The sequence below is a fragment of the Dasypus novemcinctus genome, chromosome X, assembly GCF_030445035.2.
Source record: "Dasypus novemcinctus isolate mDasNov1 chromosome X, mDasNov1.1.hap2, whole genome shotgun sequence".
Classification (NCBI taxonomy): domain Eukaryota; kingdom Metazoa; phylum Chordata; class Mammalia; order Cingulata; family Dasypodidae; genus Dasypus; species Dasypus novemcinctus.
In genome coordinates, this window is record NC_080704.1 from 108,749,295 (window position 1) to 108,769,595 (window position 20,301).

Here is a 20,301-nt window from a genome sequence, read left to right on the forward strand (position 1 = left end):
TATCTAGAAACCTTTTAAGGGAGACATTCATGTAAGCAGGAACATTGTCTGTTTTTGGAGACTGAGGAAGACCCATTATAGCAATGCAAGCTAACAAATGCTGTCTTACCTGTTTAGCAGTTTCTCCAGTCTGAGCTGTAGCCCAAATGAATCCTGAACAAGTATGTATAGAGACATGAACATAACATAATTTTCCAAAGAAGGCAATATGAGTTACATCCATTTACCACAGAGAGTTAACAGTTAAACCACGGGGATTTACTCCAGGTTCTGATTGTTTTGGATTATTAAGAATTTGAGGGATGGGCAAGTGGGAAAAATGTCCTTAGCTTGTGTCCGTGTTAAAGGGAAACGACTCTGAGGCCAGCTGCATTCGGATGGGTAAATTATGAAAATGAATAGCTCCTTGTAAAACAGGATTAACTAATTTATCGGCTTCATCATTGCTTAATACATTGGTCCAGGTAAATTTGAATGTAATTGAATGTAATAAAAAATGGACTTTTTCTATTCCTAATTATCTGTTGAAGTTTGTGAAAAAGTTTATAAAGAAATTGATTTATATTGGGTTTGATAAAAGCTGTTTCAATTAATTGGGTATAACCAGTATACCCAGCTGTACCATTTCCAGTCCCATCAGTAAAGAGTGTAGGGGCATCAGATATTGGTTGAAACCTAGTTATGTTAGGTAAAATCCATTGAGTGCACTTAATGAATTGTAATATATGTTTCTTAGGGTAATGATTATCTGTTTGTCCAATATAATCAGCAAGGGCTATTTGCCATTGTAAGTGATTTTGTGCAAGCCTCAACTTCTTTGCATAAAAGTGGGAGAATGATATGAGAAGGGTCCTGTCCATGAAGGGCACGAGTGCATTCACGGCCTTTGAATATAATCTGGGCCATAAAATCCACATAAGAAGATAAAGTTTTACCAACACTATTAGGCAAAAATATCCATTCTATGATATGATCTTGCTGCATCAGGACTCCCATGGGAAAGTGTAAAGAAGGAGAAATAAGCAATTGCAGCGGCTGTTCTGGATTAATGCGTTCAAATTGGGCACTTTGAATTTTTTTCTCTATAAGTTTTAATTCTTGTTCTGCTTCTTTCATCAGAACTCAGGGGCTGTTTAATTGAGGATCTCCTCATAATAAAGAAAAAAGACAGTTCATATTTGGAAATGCCCACTTTGGGCCTCAACCACTTTATGTCTCCTAATAATTTTTGCAAATCAAAGTTTTAATAGACTCTCTATGAATCTGAACTTTCAGAGGCTTAATTGTAATTTTATCAACAATAGTCCTGAGATAAGAAACAGGAGTAATCTTTTGAATTTTCTCAGGGGCAAATTTTTTTTATATTTTTAATTTATTTCTCCCCCTGCCCCCACCCCAGTTGTCTGTTCTGTGTCTATTTGCTGCATCTTCTTTGTCCACTTCTGTTGTCTGTGGCACGGAATCTGTGTTTCTTTTGGTTGTGTCATCTTGTGTCAGCTCTACGTGTGTGCGGCACCATTCCTGGGCAGGCTGCACTTTCTTTCATGCTGGGAGGCTCTCCTTATGGTGCGCATTCCTTGCGTGTGGGGCTCCCTTGCGCGGGGGACACCTCTTGGGCAAATTTTAACCCTGCTGCAGTAAAGCTCTTTTCTAAGGCCTGATATGCTAAAACTAAAGTCTGGGAAAAGGAAGCAGCACATAATGTATCATCCATATTATGTATAATGTAACAGAAAGGTAAAGCCATTCGGATTGGATCTAAAGTTTTGGCTACAAAGTTTTGACAAATAGTAGGGCTATTAAACATTCCTTGAGGAATGGAACGTGGGAGAGTATGGGCTATGATGTGGACCATTGACCATGAGGTGCAGCGATGCCCAGAGATACACTTACCAAATGCAATGGATATGTCATGATGATGGGAGAGAGTGTTGCTGTGGGGGGAGTGGTGGGGTGGGGGCGGTGGAGTTGAATGGAACCTCATATATTTTGAATGTAATATTTTTAAAAAATGAATTAAAAAATTTAAAAAAAAAACATTCCTTGAGGAAGATATTTCCACTGAAACCATTTCATGTGTTCTTCATATTGAAAGAAGGCACTGAGAATGCAAATTTCTCACAGTCTTGGGGAGCCAAAGGTTTGTAAAGAAACAATCCTTTAAATCAATAACAACAGGTGGCCAGCTACGAGGGATCATAGCTGGTGTGGACAAACCTGGCTGCAGTGCACCCATAGGTTGAATGACTGCATTTACTGCTCGGAGGTCTGTTAAAAGCCTCCATTTGCCTGATTTTTTCTTAATAGGAAATACCCTAGAGTTCCAAGGACTAAAAGATTCTTCAGTATGCCCCTTGTCTAATTGTTCCTTAACTAATTTATGAAGTGCCTCCAAATTGTCTTGAGTTAATGGCCACTATTCAACCTAAAACGGAGAAGTTGTAGGGATGGGTTTGGGTGATCCAAGGAGGCTAGACTAAGCAGTGGCCATCATGGAAAAGGTGAATATCCTAATCCTTCATGATTACCATGAGCTATGGGATCGATTGATTTAATAATTCCCTAGTGGAGTTTACCCAACCCTATATCCTGGAACATGTCCTTGTTTACTCATTAATTGTTGTCTTTGTTTACTATATTGGCCCTTCTGGGAATATAAATTTCAGCCTACCACTGTTCTAATAGATCACATCCCCAAAGATTGATAGGCAAATCTGCAACATACAGCTGCAGTGTGACAGGTTGCCCATCAGGTCCCAGACACTGAAAAATCTGCACACTTTGTTTCAAACCTCTGGGAGTGCCAAGTCCCACAACAGAAATAGATGCATCTTGTAGTGGCCAAGCAGGGGGCCAATGGTTAGAACTAATGATAGAAATGTCAGCTCCAGTATCAACACATCCTTTAAACTGTATGTTCGGAATGGTTACTCCACAAACGGGATGAGATTCTAAATTTTTTTCAGTTAAGAATATTACTGTCATTCCTATACTTCCAAAACCATTTTTCCCTCGAACTTTCTTTCCAGCTCCTATGGAAACATAAGGGAGCAACAAAAATTGTGCTATGCCATCTCCAGTATTGTCTTTCCAAGGAACTGAGGTAGACATATAACTTGAATTTCTCCTTGATAGTCACAATTCTTGTGTCTTGATAGTCACAATTCTTGTGTGTACTCTAACTCCCTGTGAGGTAAGACTGCTTCTCCCAAGGAGAAGTCTGACTGTGCCAACTGGTAAAGGTCCCATTATTCCCATTTTTACTCAGACTGGGGTATCCCCTGGAAGCAACATAACAGGTCCAGCCATAGGGATATCTAAGGCTGCACTTCCTGCTGTCGGCGGTGTGGGGGGGGATAAATTCAGGACACTGCGGAGTGTTGAGGAGTGCCAGGGTTGCTTTCCTGAACTGGGAAAACCCCCTTTTGGAGCAGGACTGGAATGGAAGCAGGCCCCGCTGGAAGCTTCCCGACAAGGGGGTGCCATTCTTATGGTATTTAGACCGACATAGGTTAGGCCAGTGATATTCTTTACCACAGTGGGGACACAACTGAGGTCGTTTCCAAGCTGAAATATTCTGTCTGAATGGAGTTTTTCCCTCAGACCTTTTTCAACAATCTTTTTTTCATATGACCAGTTTTTCCACAATTAAAGCATTTTCCAGAAAACCTCTTATTGATTTTCATCCCAGTCATAGCCTGAGCCATCACTGTTGCATGTTGACCCTCTGTCCCTACATCCTGGCACAATTTAATATATCCGGTCAAATCCACTTTGCCCTTCATAAACCCTGTGGCTTTCTGACAATCTGATTAGGATTTTCATAAGCCATTAGATGCAAAATAATATCCGCAGCCTCTAAGTTATTGACCTGCTTTTTGATAGTCTCTTGTAATCGAGCAATAAAGTCAGGGTAGGGTTCTTTAGGTCCCTGTAATATTTTTTTGGAATGACAACAGAGGCTGACTTTTAACCTCAATCTTTCCCAGGCTCTTAAACAACAGCGTTGAACTTGTGCAATGGCTTGATCATTCATCGCTAATTGCTGATCTACTCCCGCCCAGTTCCACACCCCTACTAATTGGTCCAAGGAAATGGGGATATTATGGGCTCTATTGTGAGGAGCCTGAGTCTCTGCTGTATCTGTCCACCAGGCTTTGAATTGTAAAATTTCTCCAGGACCTAGAGTGATGTGTGCTAACTCAAACTGTTGTGGAATTTAAGAGAAGTTCAATTATTTGAGTATAGAGAGGCCAGGACTCAGGAATGATTTTGAGAAGGAAAAATGGTTTATTGACGGCCGGCCGGACTCGGGAGCTTTCTGTTTGAATCCCGAGCCCGGAACAAGATTTTCAAACGTCTTTTATACAGAGAGGAAAGGCCAAATCGTCCCTTTGTTTCAGTTCTCAATAGGCTTCAATTAGCATATATCTCTTCCACATCTTAGGTAAGCTTTTAGCAAGGACTCCAGACATTTTAGATAAGCCTTGGTTTTTGCATTTCCCCTAAATACTTAAAGTTTATAGCCCTTGCTTTGTTAAACATTTCCTGGGACTGGAGCTTGCTGGTCCCTAAGAGCAGGACTGCAGCCTCTTACCGTTTCACACCCACAAGTCAAACAACTTAGTTATTTCTGAAGAGACACAAGTCAAACAGCTTAGTTATTTCTGAAGAGACACAAGTCAAACAGCTTAGTTATTTCTGAAGAGACAAAGAGCCTTCCACCCATAGCCCACATCAAAACCAGTCAGCCAGAATCAGCCTAGAGCCTTCAGTAAGCCTCTGCACTGCACCATAGGTAAAAGGAGAATTTGGACCATACTGTTGTACTGCTGATTTTAACTCTTTCAATATTTTAAATGGAAAAGGTTCATGGATGAACTCATAAAATCCATTTGGGTTTTGAGGATCTATTCCGGGAGCCATTCTTTCTTGTATGATAACCAGAGAGGCCATTTGAAATGACTCCAAATCACCCTCCCTTCTAGCCTTTAAGATGCCCTGTTGTAGAGTGGACAACTTTGGATGAGCATCTCCAGATATGGGAGGGGGAGGGGGAGAAGGAGTTGGTGGAGGGGAAACTGATTTTTTAAAGTCAGTTAAAGAAGGGGCTGAAGGCAAGACAATGGGATGAATTTCCTCGCATTCTCTATCTTCATCCTCTTCTGTTTGCGAGGGTTCTAAAACATATTTAATTATAATCAAAGTGGGCCATATAGTAAAAGGGAGAAGAACACCTCCTACAAGTAATTTTTCTAACACTTTTCCCACTTTTTCCCAGTCTCCTAATTCTAAACTTGCTATTGCTAGGAACCATGAGCAATATTGTTCTATAACCTGTAAGAGTTCCAAAATACATGGCTTAGTGACCATAGCTTCTCTGGCTTTGAGAAGTTGTTTCAAGAGACAGACATACGGGCGATATTTTGTTGAACCGTCTCTTGTTTCCCATCGTAACTGTGCAAAAACACCCGAAAGTGTCCTTATTTACTGATGTTGTAGAAGTTGACGGGTTCAATTATTTGCGTATAGAAAGTCCAGGACTCAGGAATAATTTGAGGAAGGAAAAAGGATTTATTTATGACCGGCCAGGCTTGGAGTATCTCATTCAAAATCTGAGCCCCGAACAAGATTTTTGAGATCTTTTTATACAGAGAAAGGGCCAAATGTTTGTTTCAGTGCTCAGTAAGCTTGAATTAGATTATATCTTTCATATCCTAGGTAAGCTTTTAGCATTGACTTCATACATTCTAGATAAGCTTTTAGCACATTTGCTTTGCATTTTCCCTGAATATTTAAAGTTTATAGAGTTTGCATTGCTAAACTGTTTCTCCAGGACTGGAGTTGTTGTCATGGTTACCAAGGGCAGGGCTGCAGTTTTCACTGTTCCAAATGCACAGCTCAGGACACATATAGCTCAGGTTATCTACAAAGAGATGAACAGCCCCCCCTACCCCCCACCCCCGCCCAATCATAGCCTACATCACCAAGGACTTGGAAGGTTTTCTGTACCAGTCAGGGATTTACACCTTTACACCACCTTTTAGTTTCACTCCAAGGAAGAGTTCTTCCCTTCAGGCTCCACGTTGGGGCCTCTATTACTGAGAACCAGGTCAGCAATAGGTTTTGCTTGAAGGGAAGGTGACACAGAACTTACAGAAATAATGGACAAAGAGAAACACAAGAGAGAAACCAAGGATGGAACCAGGGGGCTCGCAGCTTCTGGAACTGAGAGCCTTGACCCTAGTTTCTGCATTATATTTATTAGGAACTCCAAAACAGCTGTTCCTCATCAGCACAACAATGTTTACAATAACTGGGGACAAGTACAACAAATATGGAACAGGTAAGCCAGTTTCCCAAAACGTCTGAGTCTACTTCCATCACACTCAGGAGCACAAATTCCAAAGTAAGGCCACTGACAAGGCACTGAACTCCAGAGCCGTCTGCTATGACCGTAGAACCTGTGTGTCTCTGTAGCCCTCAGGAGCACCACTACCAGGAGTTATATCTACTTTAGCTGTCTCTGGGATCCTGCTGAAACTTGCATAAGCATGACCCCTCTGATGATCTCCTAACTCATTTTGAAGTCTCTTAGCCATATAAACTCATTTGTCTTTGCCATTTCCCCCTGTCATTCAAGGTCTGGTTCTAGTTGCATCACCAGCTGGTGATTGGTAGCAATCCCTCAGCAGCAGGGAGGCTCATCCTCAGGAGTCATGTCCTATGCTGGGGGGAAGGTAATACATTTACATGCTGAGTTTGGCTTAGAGATTGTCCACATTTGAGCAACATGGAGGCTCTCAGGAGGTAATTCTTAGGCACCCTGCAGCTCTAGGCCTAGTTGGAATTTCAAGCACACAGGCTCATATGCATAGTGATCAGTGTCAAGGGCCCATCACTGGACCATCCTCCTTCACTGGTGTTTGTCCTTGCACTTGGGGGATTATTGCTGTTCCATTAGGGAATGCTACAGAGTTCCCCCAGCTAGGAACTCAGCACTCCTTCTACCTACCTACCTACCTACCTCTACCTACTATGACAATACCCAACAAATATCCGAACATATTTCCATAACTTGTGTACATGCCCTGGAGAACTCTTTCCCACCCATGTATCCCCCATCAATGACACCCAACACCAGTGTTCCACCTCTGCCATAGTTGATCTGTTGTAACCCACCCATATCGATCACACTCAAACTCAGGATTGAAAGCCAATTAGAGAGCCTTTATTAGCTGCACGGTGACTGCCTCTTCCTGCGCAGAGGAGAGAGCAGCCCTGAGTCTAGGGGAAGGGGTGTTTATATAGTCCTCCAGGAAGGGGGTCTACTGGCAAGCAACCAAGCAAGCAGGCACAGAAACGGAATACTACAGTTAGCGGAGAATAGAATATCTGCGTTTGTAAAACCCCTTCCTGTATTTTATATACTGATTCCTCTGCAGCTGCTTCCTCCCTTCTTATCGGGTGGGAAGCTTTAAAAATTTTATCTGAAGGCACTTGCAATTCCTATTTTCCCAAGCATTTGCAATTCCTATTTTCCCAGTGTAGCCCTATTCCTATTTTCCCAATGTGGCCCTTACCCTTACAGATCCCCTCTGTGATCCAAAACTTCTTTAAAAATGAGGCCTAAAATATTGCCAAATTCAATTAGAAGGAAAATGAAATAGTAATAATAGGTATAAAGATTAGAAGTAGAATACATAATAATTTAGAAATCTAAAATAAAGTAAAAAATAATTTGGGGTATTAAAAAATGAAAAATATGAAACTTTCTTTTTGACATTCTGCCTTTCATCACTGTAATAGAAGTTGCACTGTATGTACAGTGGCAAGGCAATCTCTTCCATTCCTTCCTCAGTGTCAATATCCTTTTTATTTAATTTTTAATTTTGTCTTCAAAAAAATTTTAGATCACAAGAAAGTCACATATACAATATAGGGGACTCCCATATGTCCAACATCAAACCCTTTTCCCCCTTTCCCAGCAATGATCTTTTTACATGTGGATGTTTTATTTGCTACAACTGATGTGCAGATATTGAAACACAGCTTTTTACAATGGTTCCATTATTGTTTACATTACGGTTTATATTTTAGACTGTACACTTTTCTAAATTTTTGGTTACATTATTATGGTTTACATTATGGTTTACATTTTAGACTATACACTTCTATAAATTTTTGGTGAGTATAACATGGCCTATATCCGTCATTGCACGATCTTGTGGAACACTTACATTTCCCCCCAGTTACCTGATCTTCCATCTATTCTATTCCTTTCTCTGTTGGGAGGTTTTTGATGACAAAATCAATCTCTTTACTTGTAATTGGTCTGTTGAGTTTTCTTTCTTCTCATCATTGTAGGTTGTTTGTGTATGTCTAAGATTTTGTTCATTTCATCTGCGTTGCCTAATTTGTTGTCCTACAGATGGTCATAGTATCCTTTCTGACCATTTTCTGTGTTGTCAGTAATAATGTCCTTACTCTCATTTCTGATTTTATTTGGTCTTCTCTCTTTTTTCATTGTCAGTCTAGCTAAGTATTTGTTAATTTTATTAATCTTTTCAGAGAACCAATTTTTGGTTCTGTTCATTCATTCTATTGCTTTTTATTCTGCTCTAGTGTTTGTTATTTCTTCCTACTTGCTTTGGGTTTTAATGTACTGTTCTTTTTCTAGTTCCTCCAGTTCAGCAGTTAGGTCTTTGATTTTAGTTCTTATTATTTTAATGTAAGTGTTGAATGCTATACATGTTTCTGTCAGGACTGCCTTTGCTGTATTACATAAGTTTTGATATGGTATATTCTCGTTTTAATTCATCTCAAGATATTTACTGATTTCCCTTGCAATTTCTTTTTTGATCCTCTGTGGGAGAGTGTAAACTACAATATAAACTATAATCCATGCAGTGAAGTAGTGCTCAAAAATGTATTGACCAAATGTAATGAATGTGCCACAATGATGAATGTGTTTTTTGACATGCGAGTAGTGAGGGTGTGGGGTGTGGGGTATGTGAACCTCTTTTATTTTTTAATGTAACATTTTTTGTGATCTATGTATCTTTAAAAAAAGGACAAAAAAATCTAAGGATCGAACTGGGGGCTTCGGCAGTACCACTGTTCAACAATTCTGGACTCAGGCCCTACAACAGAGTAAACCTATGCTAACAATTTTTTAAAAATGTTTATTATTTAAAAGTCATAGCCACAATATGTTCTACACATGGCTCTCTAATCAACCATAAGAGCATGGTTCTGCCTATATCTTGAGTATGTTTGTATGTTTACATGAGACTTACATAGGATAAGAGGAAAAAAAACATTTCTAGAGGGTAAGACATTAACTCATGATATGCAAAAACCTCCGTGGTTCACTCACAAGCAGTTTTAAATTAATTAGTATAATAATGGGGAAAAAAGAGTATTATTTGTCTTCCATCTAGCCATGGAATTCCAGTTTTCTGCCTGTTTTTTGTTTCCAGCTTTATTTCATTATTGTCAGAGAAGATGCTTTATATAATTTCAGTGTTTAAAAAACTTTTTAAATTGTTTGTAACCCAAGAGGTAATCTATCCTGGAGAATGATCAATGTGCACTTGATCTGATATAGAAACTCATATATATAGCCATATAATATTCGATAAAGCCACCAAACCCTCTCAACTGGGAGAGAATGGCCTATTCAACAAATGGTGCCTGGAGAACTGGATATCCATATGTAGAAGAATGAAAGAGGATTACTATCTCACATCTTATACAAAGATCAACTCAAGATGGATCAAAGACCTAAATATAAGAGCCAAGACCATAAAGACCTTGGAAAGCAGTGTAGGGAAACATCTACAAGACCTTGTAATAGGAAATGGCTTCATGAACATCACACCAAAAGCACGAGCAGCAAAAGAACAAATAGGTAAATGCGACTTCCTCAAAATTAAAGCCTTCTGCACCTCAAAGGAGTTTGTCAAGAAAGTAAAAGGGAACCCACACAATGGGAGAAAATATTTGGCAACCATATATCTGATAAGAGACTTATAACTTGCGTATATAAAGAACTCCTATATCTTGAAAATAAAAAGATAAACAACCCATTTAAAAAATGGGAAAAAGATTTAAACAGACACTTCTCCAAAGAAGAAATACAAATGGCTAAAAAGCACATGAAAAAATGCTCCAAATCTCTAGCTATCAGGGAAATGCAAATCAAAACTACAATGAGATACCATCTTACTCCCATAAGATTGGCAGCTATGAAAAAAATAGAAGAATACAAATGCTGGAGAGGATGTGAAGAAAGGGGAACACTCATCCACTACTGGTGGGAATGCAGAAGGATGAACCATTCTGGAGGAAAGTTTGGCAGTTTCTCAAAAAACTAACCATAGATTTGCCATATGACCCAGCAATACCACTGCTGGGTATATACCCAGCAGAACTGAAAACAAGGACACAAACCGATATATGTACACCAATGTTCATAGCAGCATTGTTCACTATCGCCAAAAGTTGGAATCAACCCAAATGCCCATCAACAGATGAGTGGATCAATAAAATGTGGTATATACATACAATGGAATTCTACTCGGCTTTGAGAACAAATACACTACAAACACACGTGATAACATAGATGAATCTTGAGAACCTTATGTTGAGTGAAGCAACCCAGGCATTGAAGGACAAATACTACATGACCTCAATGATATGAAATAAGCAAGCTGCCTCAGAGAGCTAGAGACTGGAAGATAGGCTTACAGAAAATCGGGGGGTGGAGGAAGGATGTGAGCCAACGTCTGCAGGGGTGGAATCTATGATGAACTGGCGGTTAGTATGAGCACAAAGAAGAGATAAAATGGGGGCAAGGGGTTGCCTTTGGGTGGGGCTTTGCGGGTTTGAGGGGGGCTGGGGATGGGCGGATGGGTAATATTGCCCACAAAATTGGGGGGAGGGAGGGGCAACATATGAACATAGGAGAGTGGCAGGTGTTGGTTGAGAGTAAAATGCTGAGAAAACCGTATCAAAATATAATTACGAGGGTTACCTGTTTAGGATGCTCAGAGGGGATGGACTGACACGGGACGGACTCCTGGGGAATGTCTGAATGCTCATTTTGCCAGGGGGTTTGTACCATTGGGTAGAGACCCAAATAGTGAGAGTGGGGGTGGACCCACGTCCTGGGGAGGACTAATGCCATCAAATAGAGAGAACTGCATCTCTCGACAGAAAGGGTGGCTCCCAGGGCATTAGGGCAGTTGAGCAACTCAGGCCCTGAACACTGTTGCAAGTATCTCTGGACATGGCTCCTTGGGAAATGGAGATTGGCTGTCGCTGTGGGCCCCAAGGGGAGGGGAAAAAGGATGTTGAATGGGTAGAACCAAGGTAAATGTAGGGGCAAGAGAGGAGTTTCACGAGAGTACACAAGGATGGATATAAAACATGTAATATACACCAAAAACATATAGGGCATGACAGACTAATAATGTAAACCATATGTAAAACATAGGATAACTAAAAAATTTAGAAAACTGTATATCCTAAAGTATGGACCACAATGTAAGCACAGATGTCACCTTATTTGAAAGCTATTGACTCGGAGTCTGTACATCAGTTTCAGTAAATATGATATGAATAAGTTAAAAGATTATTGCTGTGGAAGGGAAAAGGTTTTATGGTGGATGTGTGGGAGTACTGTATATTGTATATATGAATTACTGTGATCTAGGGCTCTTGTGAAGAGAAGCTCAAAATTAGGGAAAAAAAAGAAAAAGATAGGATGTAGAATTTTTCCAAATCAATATGTATTCTATATCTAACCTTTAAACTCATCGCTATATTCCATTTTACTAGTAAGGGAACCTAACATTATATTGGGGTTCACTTTTCAGGAAGTTTTGGATCACAGAGTGGTTCAACAATGGCAGCAGAGGAATACTGGTATGGATGTTATTGACAGGCGATATATGGTTGACAGGGAGTTATACAGGGCATATGTCCAGGGTGCATGGAAATGTTTGGATATACTCATAGTGGAAACAATTAAAAACAACAGCTGGGGGAGTACTGGGTTCCTGGCCGGGGGTGGGGGGGTGGGGCTCTGTCGTCGTCCCTAGGGGAGCAGCAGCAGTCCCCCAGGTGCAACGGTAAGGACCAGGAAGGAATGAGGGTCCAACAGTGAGCCTCTGATACTAATGACTATGCTTGTGAGCCTATACACCTGAAATAAGAACAAGGCCTAGAGCAGCACTGTGCCTAAGAGTTCCCTCCTGACAGCCTCTGTGTTACTCAAATGTGGCTAGTCTTGAAGCCAAACTCAGCATGTAAATGCAATGCCTTCCCCCCAGCGTGGGACATGACACCCGGGGATGAGCCTCCCTGGGCACCGAGGGATCACTACCAAGTACCAGCTGGTGACGTAACTAGAAAATGACCTTAAATTAAATGCTCAATGCGGACCAGCACAATATCCCTGTCTACATATAATAACAGGAGTTAAAAATGCTTTTTGACCTAAAGTAAGGGGGAAATGGAAAAGACAAATGAGTTCATATGGCTATGAGTTTCTAAAAAAGAGTCTGGAGGTTGTCAGAAGGATTGCCCTTATGCACACCTGAGCAGAGTCTCAGAGACAGATAAAGTAGATACAACCCCATATATTGGTCCTTTTGAGGGCTAAAGAAAACCACAGGTTCTATGGTCATGGCAGATGGGGTTCAGTGCCATGCCAGTTGGCCCTTCTTTGGAGCTGGTGTTTCTGTGTGATGGAGATGGACTCAGATAGGATCTCTTTTCACAAGCCTTTCATGCTACTTTACTGGAATTGTAGTTGGTGCTGGGGCTTAAGATATATCTAGGGGATTTGAATCTCTGGACTGACAATATGATAGCCAGGCCCTGACCTCAACAGACTTCAGCTCCTACACTCTGATTTATTGGACTTACTCCACTCAGCTAACATGGAGTTGAAGAATGTCAGCCACCACACCATGGAGCCTAGAGTGCCTACAACTGAAAGCAGGAGGATTGCATCCAATATGCATGTGGAATCTAAACCCCCTCTTGACATAGGTGTGGAATGGACACAACCAGGCCAAGGTCCACAGGATGGAGGAATACAGTAAGGATCAGAGTGGACTTAATGATATTCTATTCATGAACTATTGTGGTTAATAATCGAGAAAATGTGGGATTGATGTGGAAAAAGTGGCCATGGTGGCTGCTGGGTGCGGGGAAGGGGAGGAAGAGAAGAGATGTGGAGGCATTCTTGGGACTTGGAGTTGTCCTGGGTAGTGCCCCAGGGACAATTGCCGGATGTTGTATGTCCTCCCATGGCCCACTGGATGGAAGGTGGGAAAGTGTGGGCTATGGTGTGGAACACGGGACATGGAGTGCAGTGATGCCCTGAGATGTACTCACCAGACGCAATGGATGTGACATGATGATGGGGGAGAGTGTTATTGTGGGAGGAGTGGTGGGGTGGGGGCAGTGGGGGCGAATGGGAACCTCATATTTTTTTAATGTAATATCTTTTTAAAAAATAAATAAATTGAGTAGAATTGCAGAAAAAAAAATGTGCACTTGAGAAGAATGTGTATGTTGATGTTTTGGGGTATAATGTTCTGTATATACCGTTAGGTCTAGTTCACTTACCGTATTATTCAGGTTCTGTTTCCTTATTGATCTTCTGTCTAGATGTTTTATCTATTGATGAGAGTGATGTATTGAAAATTCCAACTATTATTTTAGAGGTGTCTATTTTCCCCTTCAGGTTTGCCAATGTTTGCCCCTTGTATTTTGGGGCACTGTGGTTAGGTACATAAGTATTTATGATTGTTATGTCTTCTTGATGGATTGCTCCTGCTATTACTATATAATGTTCTTCTTTGTCTCATAACAGTTTTGGACTTAACATCTATTTTGTTTGATATCTGTATAGTAACCCCATCTGTTGTTTTTTGTTTTTTGTTTTAGTTACTATTTGCATGGAATATCTTTTTCCAAACTCTAACTTTCAACCTATTGTGAGTCTCTTATAAACAACATGTAGCCAGATCATGCTTTTTTATCCATTCTGCCAATCTCTGTCTTTTGACTGGAAACTTTAGTCCATTGCCATCTCAGTGTCATTAATATAAAGGCAGTATTTCTGTCATTTTTTTCCTTTGGTTTTTATATGTCATAGTTTTTGTCTCTTTTCCTTTACTACAATAGTCTTTTCTATATTGTTGATATTTTGTGGTATCTAACTAATCTGTTTCTCACTTCTGTTTCTGTATATTTTAAAAAATACTTTCTTTGTATTTACCCTGTGGTTTATATTGCACAACCTATATCTATTACCTACTAATATGAAAATATACCAACTTTGTTATTATAATATGCATGCTATTGAAATAGCATACCTATTTTCTGAACCTTCATTTTTTCAAACGTCTCTGAGTCACTCTCTCCTTTTTTCCCCTTTCAACCTACAGAACTCCCTTTAGTAATTCTTGTGACACAAACCTTTTTTTTTTTTAACAAACTCTCAGTTTCTCTTTGTGAATATTTCAGACACTCCATCATTTTTAAAGTTATGTAGGATAAATAATTTTTGGCTGGCAGTTTTCTCTTTCAGTACTTTAAATATAATCATACCACTGCCTTTTCTTCTCCACGGTTTCTGACGAGAAATCGGCACGTAGTCTTATTGAGGATCCCTTGTATGTGATGACTCTCTTTTTCTCTTACCTCTTTCAGAATTCTCTCTTTATCTTTGGCATTTGACATTCTGATTAATTTGTGCCTCAAAGTAGGCATATTAGGATAATTTCTGTTTGGATTATGTTGTGCTTCTTAGATATACATATTCATGGTTTTCATAAGAGTTGGGAAGTTTTCAGCCATTATTTCTCAAATATTCTTTCTGCCCCTTTCCCTTTTCTTTTGGGATGCCCATGATATGTATATTTGTGTGCTTCATGCTGTCCTCAAATCACTGAGGCATTGCTCAATTGTTTCCTTTCTTTTCTTCATCTGTTACTCTGTATGATTTTGATTGCCCTATCTTCTAGTTCATTCATTTTTCTTCTGTCTGTTCACATGTGCTGTTATATACCTCTAGTCTATTTTTAATCTCTACTATTGTGCCTTTCATCCCTATAATTTCTGTTATGTGTCTTTTTTCTACTTCCAAATTCTTCTTTATTCTCTCATAAATCTTAAAATTGTCTTCTTAAAATCCTTTAGCTCTTTACACATATTTTCCTTCATCTCCTTAAATTCATTTAGGAGATTTGTTTGAATTTCTTTTATTAGTTGTTCCAAATTCTGTGTCGTCTCTGAATTTTTAAATTTGTTCCCTTGACTGAGCTGTATCTTCCTGTTTCTTAGTATGGCTTGTTATTTTTTGCATCTGAGTTAACTCTGAAGACCAGTTTCTCCCTCTTGTACATGGGTGTTTTTTTAATTTGCTTTGTGTTAAGGCTCTTCTTTGACTCTTGTTCCAATTTATTCTGGACCCTTAGGATAGGCCGATTTAACTGAGCAGATTTTTTCAGCTCTTCATCTGATTCTTGCCCTGGATATGTGATATAATTTTCAATATTGTACTTTTGGTGTAATTGTTTCACCTCCAGGAAAAAGCGTCCTTTCCCCTGTTCCCTCTTGAGGAATTTTGATCTGTTCTGTTTGCTTTTGTGCAAAATTTTCTCCCTAGCTCCTATGACTTGTTTAAATTCTCTCCCTCACTCAGTGCCCTGTTTTCTTTACACTTTTCAGTTCTGGTACCCTCTAGTCTTACAGCAGTTCAGTTTAATCCATTTGTTTCTTTTGTTCTATGAGGCTTTTCTGCCTCTGGTTTCTTCCATATTAGGCTATCCCACCCCAGGGAGCCAGATTGGGTCAATTCAGAAAGGTGGGACAGTCTAGAAAAGTCCATTTTTCATTTAGGGAGTCCTGACTATAGTAACTTCATTGAGAAAGTATACTTGGCCTGATGCTATTCTGCTATGGTTTTTCTCTCTTCCACCTCCCTCAGGGCCCTTTTGTATGCAGCACTCTTCAGTGTCTTGTGTTCCACCCTGGGTCTCAGCAGACTTGTCCTTGTGACTGGGTATGTGTGGGGTTCTAGCTCACTATTGTGATCTTCTCTGTAGTATGTGTCCCATCAGAAGGACCAGGGCCACTGCTTCCAGAAAATTTTCAAGCTTTGAAAGGGACTAGGGAGGGGGAGGTTAAGAGGGCTGGCCAGTATGGGATAGGAATGTCAAACCTGATATTTTTAGCTTTCTTCAATTTAGCATTTGTGGAGACCTTCTCCTTCTCTCTATCTTCCTGTGTTTTAAGCAAGTAGAATTTGCCCTTATATTTGCTGAATCTCTGGGGACATTTGTTCAGGGGATGTTTTATATCAGCATGTTGATGCCATCACTCTGCCTTTCTCTATTTTCTGAACATTTGAGAATAGGCTATATATATCATGCTCCTTGAAGACTTAATACTCCCTAAGTATACTCCTTTAATACTTCCTAAGAACAAGGATATTCATTTATTTAACCAACTTAACTGTACTTAATTAATACATTCAAGAAATTTAACATTGATATAAAGCTTATACTCTATGTTCCAATTTTTTCATATATAACAATAATGTCCTTATGAAACTTTTTTCCTTTTTTATTAGATCCCACCCAGAATATGTATTGCATTAAAATGTCATTGTCTCTTTAATTGCCTTTCATTGTTTTTAAATTTTCATTGTTTTTAAATTTTAAATTGTGGAAACATATGCAGCATAAACTTTCCCATCTCAAGCACTCCCAAACATACCATTCAGTGGGATTAGTCACATTCACAATGTTGCAGTGACTGCACTACCATCCATTACTAGAATTTTCCCATTACCCCAAACAGAAACCCTGTACCCATTATGCATCAATTCTTCATTCCCTCTTGTTTTAGTTTGGTAGGCTGCTGAAAGCAGATACCATGAAATGAGTTGTCTTTTAACAATGGGGATTTATTAGCTTACAGTTTTGAGACTGAGAAAAATGTCCAAATTAAGGCTACATTTTCTCCCCCAAGACTGGCTGCCAGTGACCCTGGGTTCCTCTGCCACATGACAAGACATATGGTGGCATCTGCTGGTCTATTCCTTCTTTTCTTGGTTTTGTTGCTTTCAGTTTCGTGCTTCTGTGGCTTTCTCTTTCTTTATCTGAATTTCCTTCTCTTATGTAAATGACTCCAGTAAGAGAATAAGGCCCATCCTGAAATAAAATATGGATTAGAGTGGATTTACTGATATTCTACTATAAAACTATTATGACTAGTAAAAGAAGAAATTGTAGCATTGAGGTGGAGAAAGTGGTCACAGTAGTTGCTGAGGGCAGGGAGAGGGAAGAAGAGATGTGATGTGGGGGCATTTTTGGAACTTTGAGTTGTCCTAAATGATATTGCAGGGTCAAATGCTGGACTTTATATATCCTGCCATAACCCACTGAATGTACCAGCGGAGAGTGTAAACTGCAGGGTAAGCTATTATCTATGTGGAGCAGTGCTCCAGAATGTGTTCACTGAGTGTGATGAGTGTGCTACAATTATGGAGGAGGTTGTTGGTGTGGGAGGAGTGGCATGGGGGAATGGGGGGTATATAGGAACCTCTTGTATTTTTTAATGTAACATTTTTTGTGATGGATGTATCTTCAAAAAATAAAATTTATAAAAATGGGGGGTGGGAGGGTGGGGAGTGGGGTATATGGAAACCTCTTATTTTTTTTTATGTTTTTTAATGTAACGTTATTTGTGATCTATTAACTTTAATTTAAAAAGTGTAAAAAAAAAAAAGACCCACCCTGAATGAGATGTGTCACACCTTAACGAAGGTAGCCTCATCACAAGATCCTATTTATACTCCCTGGTGCCAAGGGATTACTACCAAGTACCAGCTGGTAATGCAGCTGGAAAAACACCTTGAATAAAAGGGGGAAATGGTAAAGACAAATAAATTTATATTGATAAGAGACTTCAAAATGAGTCAGGAAGTTATCAGAGGGGTCAGCTTACATACTTCTCAGCAGGACCTCAGAAACAGTCAAACTCTAAGTAGTGGTGCTCCCAAGGGCTACGGAGACATCCAGGTCCTACAGTCATGGCAGATGGCTCTGGAGTTCAGTGCCTTGCGAGTCGGCCTTACTTTGGGATTTGTGCTCCTGAATGTGATGGAGTTGGACTCAGATGTGACCTCTCTACACATGACTCTTCAGTCACTTTTACCGAACCTGTGGTTGGCACTGGAGTTGCTGTGTGCCCAAGAGACTTAAATCTCTGAACTGTCCATGTGCCAGCTGGGCCCTGAGCCTCAGCAGAGTTGCAACACCTTCTCTCTGTTCATTGGACTTACCTAGGTCAGCTAACAAGGAGGTGAGGATGGTCAACCACCACACCAGGGAACCGCGAGAGTCCTTAACTGCAAGCAGGAGGATCCCATCCATCAGCCATGTAGGATCTAAGCCCCCTTTCTATTTCGAGGTGGAGTGGGCATCACCATCCCAGGGTCTTCAGGATGGAAGAATAAATTATGCATTAGAGTGGACTTACTGGTATTCTGCTGTAGAATTATTATGACTCAAGCAATGGAAGAAATTATATCACTGATGTGGAGACAGTGGCCACGGGAGTTGCTGAAGGCAGGGAGAGGGCAAAAGAGGTGTGATATGGGGGTATTTTGGGGATTTGGAGTTATCCTGAATGATATTGCAGGGACAGATGCAGGACATTATATATCCTGCTGTAACCCACTGAATGGACTGGAAGAGCATGTAAACTACAATGTAAACTATAATGCATACTGTGTAGCAGTGCTCCAAAATGTATGGATCAAATGCAATGCATGTACCACACTGATAAAAGAAGTTTTTGATGTGGGAGGAGTAGGGGGTGTTGGGAATAGAGTATATGGAAACCTCTTATATTTTTTAATGTAACATTTTGTGTGATCTATGTATCTTTCAAAAAAAAGTTAATAATTAAAAAAAAAGATCCTACTTACAATGAGTTCACACCGAAAAGAATGGATTAATTTAAGAACATGCTTTTCTGGGGTAGGTACATACACCACACACCTCTCTCTTGCTCCTGGTAATCTGTATTCTACTTTCTTTTTTTTTTAAGATTTATTTATTTAATTAATCCTCACCCCCCCCACCCCCCCCACCCCCGGTTGTCTGTTCTCTGTGTCTATTTGCTGCGCCTTGTTTCTTTGTCCGCTTCTGTTGTCATCAGCGGCACGGGAAGTGTGGGCGGCGCCATTCCTGGGCAGGCTGCACTTTCTTTCGTGCTGGGCGGCTCTCGCACGTGGGGCTCCCCTACGCTGGGTACACCCCTGCGTGGCACAGCACTCCTTGCGCGCATCAGCACTGAGCATGGGCCAGCTCCACACGGGTCAAGGAGGCCCGGGGTTTGAACCACAGACCTCCCATGTGGTAGATGGACGCCCTAACCACTGGGCCAAGTCTGTTTCCCTGTATTCTACTTTCTATCTCTGTAAGTCTGTATATTTTCTCCTTTTTTGTCACTACATGAGGTCTAAATTTAACTTCATAAGTCTATAACATTCTTGTTTGCTTGCATATCAACTTACTTTCAATAGTATACACAAACTATGATTCTATACCCCTCCTTCCCTGCCCACCTTTATGTAGTTCTTATCACAAATACATACGTATGCATTTTGAGTGTGAAACGATTGGTTTATCATTGGATTTTATGCATTTTCCTTTTAAATCCTGTAGAAAGTAAAAAGTGGAGTTACATACCAAAAATATAATAGTACTGGCATTTATACTTAGTGATGTCATTACCTTTAAAAGAGAGATTGAATTTTTCATGCAACTTGATCTATTGTCTAGTGAGTTTCACTTTCAACCTAAAGAAATCCTTTTAACATGATTGACAAATTCCTCCAGCTTTTGTTTATCAAGGAATGCTTTAATCGCTCCTTTATCTTTGAAAGAAAGTTTTGCCAGCTATAGGATTCTTGGGTGGCATTTTTTTCCTTTCAGTGCTTTAAGTATTTCTTCTCACTGCCTTCTTGGTCGCATGGTTTCCTGTGGGAAATTGACATTTAATCTTATTGAGGCTTCCATGTACGTGACACTTTGCTTTTCTTTTGCAGCTTTCAGAATTCTGTATATTTGGCATTTGGCAGTTTAATTATATGTTGTCATGTAGATCTATTTGGGTATATCCTGTTTGGAGTTTGTTGAGTGTATCAAAAATGTATATTCATGTCTTTCCTTAAATTTGGGAAGTTTTCAGCCATTATTTATT

The 20,301-nt window shown here is 40.0% G+C and overlaps 1 protein-coding gene across 19 annotated transcripts in view; it reads left to right on the plus strand.

Annotated features, from left to right (window-relative positions):
- The window catches only part of GPRASP1 (G protein-coupled receptor associated sorting protein 1), an 87,474-nt gene that overhangs the window by 35,825 nt on the left and 31,348 nt on the right, over window positions 1–20,301 (plus strand). The gene's annotated exons all lie outside the window — the stretch shown is intronic.